Genomic DNA, 11,250 nt, shown 5'->3' on the forward strand with positions numbered 1-11,250 from the left:
GCATTAACGGAGAAATTTGGAGAAGGTTCTTCCTCCACACCTATCAATGACACTCTAGTCATCACCGAGGAGGGATTTGAAGCCCAAGAGGCAGCTATTACATTGAGCACTGAGTTACCTAAAGGGAAAGTTTTGAAAAGGAAGAAACAGGATACATCAAAGGTATCACCGACTCCTTCAATAAAGCGCCCATACACAAGATCATCAGCAGCGTCACCAAGTAAGAAACCAAAGAATGTTGCTGCACCAAAGGTAACAAAAACTTATAAGAAATCTACTGGGAGACTCATTTTGACTAAAGAGTCCAGTGACACCGAATCTGAAGACAAAAGTAAATTTCAGAGTGTCAAGAGTAAAAAGGAAAATGTGCACAGTGTTGATAATTTTTGTGCTAATTTGAAGCAATATGGTGGATTTGGATCATTTAGATATGTTAAGTATGAATCTAGAAATGATGTAGAAAAGAGACAAATTGAAGAAGCTGTAATCTGCACTCTTCTGAAATTCTGATTGGTCCCATTGGAAGTAACTAATTCTCTTCCAAAAGAATTGTATTTGCATATTGATAACAGGTGGACATATGCCATGGACTCGGAAAAGAAGATGAGAGAAAGAAGTCTGGTACATCTCTGTCCAGACATGTCGGTAGATGAGATCACTGAACATCTGAAAAACTACCACAAAAACTTCCTAGTCAAGCAAAGAGCCTTGAAATTGATGAATGGCCTTTATCTAGATGTAGAGAATGAGACCAAAGAAAAGTGGCAGGAAATATTTTGAATCAAGAATGCTGGTGAGCAAGCTGAAGTTGAAATAGTTGATGTCACCGAGCAAGATCCTGATATCACCGAGCAAGACCCTGCTGACACTATACAAATTGATGAGGATATCATGGATACCGAGGCACAAGAATAGGAAATGATAGAAGGGAATGCATATGCCAAATTGGTATCCAGTGAGTCAGTTTTGGAACAATTTCAACCCTATCCTCCGGTCACTCAACCTGTTTCAACCGAGGCCCCTCAGGATACTGAACAAGAAACAGAGGGTCACAAGTCTATAGAAGGAGAAGCTACTTCTCGGGCCATCGGGGAACAGACTTCTCAAGCTCCTTCTAGCACTGAAAATGTTACAACTGAGACCCCGAGCAAGGATTCATCGAAGGCTACATTAGAGGTTCAAGAAAGTGACAAAAGTGTTGCCTCTACCGAGCAACCTACCGAGAGTCAACAAACCTCCCAAGCCATTGTATTAGTTCAACCGGTGAAAGTGAAAGAAAAGAAAATGAAAAAGCATAGTTTCAAATTAGATTTGTCAAAACCAATAGTGTTGCCAAATGTAGACATATCCAAATTAAAAGGGCAATCACTCATTGAATTCGGTGAACTATGCAAAACCAAAGTAGAACAGGAAAAACAAATGGCTATTCAAAAGAAAAACAAAGTACTTCAGAAGGTGAAAGCACTATTAACAGATATGCTACCTGAAGCTACAGTGACAAAAGATGCAGCCATCCATATTCAATTGGATGAACTCCTAACTAAATAGAGACATCTGGAGTAGACGCATCTGAATATTTGAGCAAATTGAAGGACAAAGAGCTCACTGCTAAAATGATTGAAGAGGTACAAAAAGCCATTGCTATTGGCAAAGTAAAACTTGTCAAATTTATTGTTGAGTTGTCCCCTCAACTCAAGCACATTCTTTATTTATTTTAGAAACTCTGTACATTATCTTTATTCATTAAAGATATCAAAAATAAAATAGAAGTGATTGAGAAAGAGATCACCGATCTCTCAAATAAGTTGACCACTGAGTCAAATTCTATTCAGCAATTCTATACAAAGTTACAAAAGCTCATGGCTCAACAATTGGAACTTAGGAATGAAGAGCACCAAATCAAGATGGACATTATGACTTTTCAAACATTATTTATTCCACACTTGTCCTCCGTTCAAGAGCAGATCAACAAGGCTACCTCCCTATCCACTCAGCCAGAGGGAAGCACCTTAGATGGACTAATTTCACTGTTAGCTGACATTACAGCTCAGAATTCACTCATGGATAGTGTCAAGGATGCCCTCTCTGTCGCTCTTACCGATGCAAGGACAAAGTATAAATCCATTTTTGACCAATTGCCTCCATCGAATGGTAACTAAGGTTTGATGTTTGTCAAAAAGGGGGAGTATAGTATCAAAGTAATCAAAGTATCAAAGGGGGAGTGTAGTATACAGGGGGAGTATACTGAGCAGAACAGGTATCAAAGTAATCAAAGTATCAAAGGGGGAGTGTAGTATACAGGAGGAGTATACGAGCAGAATAGAGTATCCAAATGCACAGTTAATTTTGACAAGGGAGCAGTGAACCAAGCAGTGACAACTGAGCAGTTAATACAGAATATTGATCACAGCGCATGCATAATCAGAGTTTTGTACAGTATATTGATAAGGGGAGTATATCTGAATATACTATTTTATTGACAAATTTATATACTGTCTGTTTAGTCAAATTTTGTAAAGTATATAGATTTTTGAGTTATGACTTTGAAAGAAGTTTTGTCAAACATCTCAACTAATGTCAAAAGGGGAGATTGTTACTACTTACTAAGTTGCCATTAGTTTTATGTCCGAAGTCATTATATATACTCTAGTCGGTTACTACTACCGAAATATTCAGTCGGTAAGCACAGAGCAGTCGGTAATAGAAGAAAGTAGTCACAGAGCCTAGTATACACCAAGTTGTCTATCGAGTAACACTCTATGTCTACAAAGCAGGAAAAATGATATACCGAGTGAGCACACACCGAGTGAAACATGTTACCAGATTCATTGAACCTAGACACACATAGGAAACGTGTTACAAGATCGAGTAACAAAGAACCGTTATCACATTGGAAATTGCACTTAAAGATTTTGTATGATCTTGAGGTCATCTATCCAATGAAATATCTTGCATGGTTATTCATTTGATAAATTATGTTTGTAAGTTCGAAGCAATAAACAGATCACCAACATAAGAGATCTATTTATACAACATGGATTAAGAATAAAAATATGAGATACAGAGGCATATGAAGCAAGACATATGTGATAGATAAGGAAGCACTAAGTATTGTGACTGTCAGAGACACAAAGGTCATCGAGAAGGATTTTAGAGAAAAGTCAAGGAACAGAGTAAACAGAAGGGTTTACCGAGTTAATCTATGGGTTACCAAGGTATGCTATAAGCAAGGTAATATCATTTTGAGCACATAGAATTTGCTATAACATTTCAGATGTAAAGTTGCAGATATTTGTAAAGATTTTATTGTAATATTTTGAGTTGTAAGAGAAACCTTTAACAGGGTAAAAGACTAACAAAGTCTATAAATTGTAAAGCCTTTAACCAGGTGCAACATTTAGAATAAGTGTTGTAAAATCCTTTAGCAAGGTAGATCTAACGATCTTGATACTCCTAACAGGGTAAGCTATCAGAAATAGCTAAACATGTAGCTTTAATAGAGCAACCTTTATTATTGCAGTAGTGAAGTTGTGGGTGCCATCCCCACTGCAGTTTTTCTCTCTAACCAAAAGTTTTTGCGTAACCAAAATATATGTGTTATGGAGTGAATCATTTATGATTGTTATTTATTTGTTTTAGCTTTATGTTATGTTACAGCAGTTTTTGGTTTATGCATAACAGTAAAGTTACTTTTGAAGAAAGGATTTGAAGTACTAATTCACCCCTCCCCTCTCAGTACATTAGCTTTCCATATTGAGCCTAACAACATGATGGTTACCCTAGGGGGTTGGGTTAGGGTTAGGTTAATGGATATTCCTTTTATCCAAGGGATAAATGAATGTGCAAGGGTTGAATGGTTACCTTAGTCAAAGAAATAAATGCTTTGAAGAAACCCATGAGTCAAAAGGATGGTTAAATTAGAGGAAAGTCTCTAACCAAAGGTAAAAAGTGAGTTAACCATAAATGGTTATGTAAGAGACTTTAATGGTTTGGAAGACTTTAGAGGTTAACCATTTGAAGACATAAAGCCTTTAATGGTTATTGAAGACTTTGGAGGTTTTTGAGAAGTGACTTCCTTTTATTTAGGAATGTGACAATGATTGGGATAGGATTAGGCTAGTTAGAAGAGTTAGAAGAATCTAGAAGGGATTTAGGCATGCAAGTGGATTTTGTAGAAGAATGCAAGTGGGAGGAATTTTGGGATTGTCAATTAAAATAAAATCATTTATTTTAATTAAATAGTGTAATTTACATTTGGATAGATATTTAAATAAATATTAATTTATTTAAATGTGAATGTAAATTTTGGATTTTATTTAAATAAATCGTAATTTATTTACTTTAGAAAAAGGAAGATAAAGCATTAAATGCTTGAAGACTTTGAGGGAAACCATTAAATGCTTAAGAAGACTCTAGAAAGAAGTCATTGAGTTTGAAGACTTTAAGGGAAACCATTAAAGGCTTAAGAAGACTCTAGAAGGAAGCCATTGAGTTTGAAGACTTTAAGGGAAACCATTAAAGGTTTCAAGTGGGTGAGGATAAATAGAATTTTAAATAAATAAATTATTAATTTAAAATAGTTGTGCAACTTGCATTTGTAGAAAAATGCAAGTGGGTGGAGGATAAAGGTGATTTAAATAAATGTTAATTTATTTAAATGTGAGAGACGGGATTTTGGGGGATTTAATTTATTTAAATGTGAGAGAAGATTTAATTAAACAAATATGATTTATTTATTTAATTAATGGTCTGAATTTGGTTAAGTGAATTAAATCAAATAAATTGAATAATTTATTTAATTAATAGGAGAAGAGGGTTAAGATGAATTAATTAATTATTGATTGATGGTTAAATAATCAAATAAATACAAAATATTCATTTAATTAAGTGGACGGATTTATGTGTCTACACTTTCCAATTATAATTAATATATTATAGGCCAAGGATTTTTGCTTAAAAAAAAAAAATTCAAATTAACATTAAGTATGGACCTATTATTGTGCATTCTTACAATGTATGTGTAAGGGTCCCTAACCTTAATATATCTTGCATTTTAATACTACTCATATATCAAATTAACAATTTGAACAATAACTCCATAAATAAATAAATAATGAAATATAATTTAGTGTTCTAGTGCTTAATCCAAATAAAGGCACATATATATACATAAACTACTCTCAAATCTACTTCAAGATCTGCAATGGGTCTACCTTGGATATGCTTTAAACTTCTCTAAATATGCTTGAAGTCTTCCATATTGTCACCTCAAAAAGGCTTATAATAGATCTGCAAACTAGATTTGCTAATAAATCTCCTTAAACATTGCATTTAAATCTTCTTCATATATGCTCTTAGATCTCCTTTAGATCTACTCCTATGTCTTCTTTTAATTCTGCTACAAATCACTTTTAGATCTACTATCTTTTCTTCCCAAAGTCTCCTTAAACACTATGCTTATCTACTGTCTTTGCTTCCCAAAATCTCCTTAAAAACTACACTTAAATCTTCTTTAGATCCGCTCTTAGCTCTCCATTAGATTTTCTTTTAATTGTTACAAATTGCCTTTGGACCTCACTTGTGTTTGAATGAAATATATTTTTATTCCACTCACACTCGTCCTCTCCAAACCTCACAAATTATATTTTATATATTCATGAAAGAGGGCGACTTGTTGGATAGACATCTTATTTTACAAAGGCAGCAACTTTCCATTAATACACAACCTTTCATCATAACCTTGGGTACTCACATGAAGGGTCAAACTCTTTGAATAAACCTAAATTTATTTTTGGGCCCCCTTCCTTTTCAAAGCATTTTCGACCCCTTAGATCTTTGATTTCTTGTTTATTTGCTCCTTTAGGTTTGTTTTTGGTTTCGGATGTGATGCCTACCTTTTTATTTTTATTATCAAATCCATAATCCAATTTTTTGATTGCCATTTGCAGTTTCTCTTTCTCTGTATTTATCTTCTCATAATTTATTTTACGATGAGACACACTAAAGGAGGTCAGCCCAAAATTAAATATTAATTAAATTTTTAATTTTCATCTTGTAAAGAGGGGCGACTCAAATAGGATTTTAAATTTTTATTTTATATTATTTATCAAGGAGGGGTGCCAATATGAGGAAGGTCAACCAACGTGGAATAAAGAGTTTTATCTAATGACATCATTGTCAATGTTAGGATAAATTCTACCCTTTTACTAGTTTGATGTAGTGGCCTTTGGTTTTCATACTTTCAATTCCTATTAACAATTTCTCAAAATTAAAAATTTGATTTCATCCATGACAAAATGCTCTTCTCACCTTTGATATGAATGGCAATCTCATCCAAACATCTTTGACATTATTGACAATATTTCCAACAATCCCGAACTAAGTCGAAAATATCAACACTCTTGCACTCTTTGTTGGAGCTTTTGCATTGAAGAATAGCTCCCCCTCTGCAAATAGAGCTTCTCTTAAAAACAGGTAAGGCACAAGCTTCATCTTCACAATCTTCTTGGAAACAGTAACCTATTATTTGTAATTTTCTTTGAGGCCCTTTCATGGTTTACAATCCTCTATCATCGTAAGGAGTTTTGATACTTGGTAGCCTTCTTGAGTTCTCTAACAAAATTTTCATTGTCTACATCTTTTGTTCTTTCTTGAGTGGGTTTTACATGCTCCTTCTAAATACACATGGGTTTTACCACTTTATAGATGTGAAATTGTAACTTTTATAGAATCTTACTTTGTTTATCTTTCCCTACACTATTAAAATTTAAGACTAAACTAATCCTATTTCACACAAATCCCATTTCCTGAATCCATTTGATTGTTTGTGGATATCAAAAGACCAAACTAAGGGATTCACCACATTGACAAGCTCACAAGAAATTACCAAATCAAATGGAGGCTTATGTCCATTTCCTCTTTATTACATTTTCCTCTTTTAATTTAAGTTTGGGGTAACTAAACTCGTTTGTTGTTATCTTATATTTTTTTATGTCTCTAGCCTATTGTCTTTTTCTTTCATGTCCTTGTGTGCAAATGGCACTTATTACATATAGAATCTCATTTTCTAGTATATTTTTTGAACAACAATGTGAAATCTAGACTACAATACAACTGTTCAATAATAGTACAAACATACTATTGTCTATAATAAATTATTTTCAAATTTTCTATTACTCCGCATTTTTATTTCTATAATTAATTTTTATAATTTATCTTTCTATTCTTTTACTTTTTTAGTTTTTATTTCTATACTCAATATTTTCATCTAGATAATAAACATAGATTTAGACATGACTAAATGTATTGCTACTTTAAGTAGCTAAACAATAGTATATTCTAATTGAAAGTTTAAACACACAAGCCACCATTTTTTTCAATTTTTTACTGTGCGCACAGTAAAAAAAATGTGTCAACGTAAAATGTGCATGTTGCTCTTAGACGAACTTACAAACTTTCTAACAACAATGTGTCAACGAATGTGTACAAACTTTTTATCAACTGTGTGCATGTTGAGGAGGAAAGGATTCACAAAACTGCAAATTTCTTGATCAATATTCATAACAAAAAAATTGATTTCGAAAAAAATCTGAAAGAATGTTTGTTTTTAAAATTCTGTATTCCTTAGACCACTTAATCTTGAAGACGTCATTAAAGTTCCTTCATTCATCCAACTCTACTACCTCCACCGACCAACCACCTACTATGTGAACACAAGACATAAAAAAACTTTTCAAAGCTTGATTTGGCGTTGCCTACACTAAACCCAGTCCACTGGTGAACAACTCTATAATACAGTTCTTCGTTACCAAGTTAAAATAAATACTCCAAAAACTGAGGCTTTGGACTTAAAAAAGGTTGTGAACATCACTTACGGGTAACCGCAAGGCGATGTAGAAAAGGTAGTAAAACTAATAGAAAAAACTTCTGTGCCGCCCGTTCCCTTAAAATTGGGTAAGGGATACTCGGAGCTGTCAAAGGCTAAGCATTATATTACTGGGCAAACAAGTCCTGTGATAGACAATGATTAAACTAGCAAAAAGAAAATGTTGCTTTTATTGCGGAGTTTGATAGGGCGGTACACGAGATAATTTATGAAATGAGTCCAAAAAGTTTGACACAGTCGCTACAAGGATTTCATTCTCACCATATAAGTATGCGTCATAATAAAGCTGTCAAGAGGTTCTATCTTCAATGTGATGCTTTCAAGGTGACGGCCTCTCAATCAAATACTTGGAAGGATGGAAAGGCATTAGTGGCCATGGAATTTCCGCTTCCCCTTTGATTCCCATCACGGCTTCCAATGCTAATTATTTTTAATAAAGAATTTTTATATAAGAAGCAATTACAATTGTTTTAGATATTAAATATTTATATTTTTAAAAGATATATATAAAATATATCTAAAGATATCAAATTTTAAAATATTTTTATTAATATCTTAAAATAAAAAATAAACAAATGAAAGTAAAAACAAATCTGCTCTTCAAATACACCCCATATACTACAATGTCTATCATAGACAAAATACCTCTTTTTTTTAATTCATTAATAAATAACGAAAGATGAAAAGTTCAAAATGAAGTCCAAAATATTTAAAACCATGTTACAAGAATAATTCAAATATCCTCGCCAAGAGGGACTAACAATGTGCAAGAAAAAAAAAAAGGCAAATACATGAAAAGTGGCTTTTCTGAGAAAAAATTAAAAAGTGAGATTTCATAAGAAAACATATAATTTCTTCCAAATGTTACCATATTTTTACCTAGGTACATAAACAATGGTACGACAAGAAAATGTATCCCATCTAGAGATTAGGTTGCCTATTGAATGCGTAACAAGGCCAAACTAGTTCCTCAGCAACCTGATAATGTATATGATACAACTAAAAAGGCTTCTATTTAGATGCCACTAATTCAAGTGATCATAACTCCTTTCGCTAAATGGTATAAAGCTGAAGCTATATCCCTCCCTCCCTTGTATGAAAATAACTAATTAATTTCTGCATTGTCCCTTTCTTCAAGGCAAGCAATGATCAAAACATTGATTTTATTTTGAAAGTAACAATTCCATTTTTGCCAACCCCTTCACCCTGCCCCAAATCCCCTCTCGTTGGGGTTTGGTTGCTCTCCCCTTTTGAATGGGGTCTTTTTTGTCCTCCGGTTGGATAGGATTCCTTGGCTCTCTGACTGTGTTTGTTTGTTACCATCTTTGAGCTGTTGTTCTTTTTGCCAACATCATCTCTCCTGATGTTGCTTGTTTTCTGTTGATAGTTTTTTACTATGTTTAAGATCAGTGCCCCAATTAATGCTGCTTTACTAATAAAAAACAATTCTATTTTTGCAATATGTTCCTCTTCATTCTTTAGTGGTGGACTCCAATTAGCTTCATCAAATAGGTAGATCATGCTTTCACTTCTCCAAAAGCACGAGGGTGCAACAAATTCCTTACAATCCCGTTTAAACCTCTTCCCATTCTGTACATGCTACTGAATCTTCGCCTCGCATTTCGACTATTTTGTACTACACTCCTGTCATCATTGTTGCACAAGGAATACAGATAGTCAAAGGAATTGCACCCAAAAAATGACTTGAAAAAGACTATTGAACAAACCTACATTGCACGCCTCCTAACCGAAGACACTCTAACACAAATCAAATGGCACTGATTGTCAAAGAGCACAGCAAAGTCTTCTGTTGCCTCTTATTATCATGAATGGCTTCCGTGTGCATTTACTAACATCAACAGGTTACCACGTCCACCCCTGTCAAGCATATGGGTATTTCTAATGGATCGCCATGAATGCTTATTTTTTACCTTTACCAGTGGATCGCTTATAGACATTTTCTCTATGGATCGCCGTAAGCATAACAATCCCAATGCAATCAAAATAAAATGGGATCAGATTCATTAATGGAAAGTAACATCACACATCATTCGTCATATATAAAAAGTATACCGAAACAAAGGCACCAAGACAATTTCACAATGAGGCCAAAATCCCTAAGATGGAATAAAAGCCAACAGACGAATAAATTCATGCAAACAAACCCAACCGTTGATGTTGTGCTGCTTCATTACGTCGAGAGGCATTTATCAATTGTAAGTGCCAACACTAATTAAACCCAGCTCAACACTAATATGCAAGTCTAATACTAATTAGACTTGGGGTGTAGATCAGTTGGTCAAGCCGTCCAAAGATTTGGACGATCGACACAGGTTCAAACTTCGTCCAAACTGAAAAGTCGGTTTAACAAGACAAAAATGCCAGTTTAACCAGTCATCTGCAGAGTTATCATGGCCCAAAAGATTAGTCTCGCCTTACCTAGACTAACTCAGCAACAAAAAGACATTACTTAGACTGACTTGACAATAGGGTCACAAGCCAAGTCACGGACACCTCTGAGATAACCAAAAAAAAGGAGCCAACTCTACTTAAACCCTACTCAAAAGATTCATTTTCCTATAACGCCAACTGATGCCTAATATATAAGCGCCAACACTAACTAAGCTCAGCTCAAATGATTCATTTTCCTTCACTAACTTCCATCTAATCGTCAAGTGTAAATAGGTTCTAAGACATCAAATTTATTCGAGAGAGGGTTTTCTTCACGAAGGTTGATTGCATCCTTCTACAATTGATAAACGCCTCTTAGCATAACAAAAATTGATTGCATTCTTCTACAACAGATAAACACCTCTCGACGTACTTACTCTAAAATTTTATTCTGTCATTACTTACTATTTATAGTATCACTTATGTTAACCTGTCTTATTTTTTCTTGATTTTTTCTTATAAACCAAAGGCCATCACCAAAGATCATTAATAAAAAGTCCATTTCAGATAAGCATATGCTTCAAGTTGTTGTGATAAATTGTTTCACTTAAACAGCTAAATCAAGTAACGTCATTAGTATTGATTAGCTTAATCTTAAAGTAATGTCCATGATGTTTTAATTTTGTGTGATGACAATTCTATCATCAAAGTTTCCTTGAAGAAATCACATCCAATCAATCAATAATAAAAATTGTGCAAGTTTTTAAGTCAAAATTCTGGATCAAACGATTATTCCCATCGTCTTTTATTCCTCTTCTTAATGATGGCTCGTGTAATTTGATCCAAAACATCATTTCAAAAACTCAATTACTTTTTATTGGTTGATTTCCAAAACTTTTGATTTTTCATTGATTGATTTCTATGGACCGTAGAGATATCAAATCTATAAAACACATCAAAGCCTCAAATATTTT

The sequence above is a fragment of the Cryptomeria japonica genome, chromosome 5 (assembly GCF_030272615.1).
Source record: "Cryptomeria japonica chromosome 5, Sugi_1.0, whole genome shotgun sequence".
Lineage (NCBI taxonomy): Eukaryota > Viridiplantae > Streptophyta > Pinopsida > Cupressales > Cupressaceae > Cryptomeria > Cryptomeria japonica.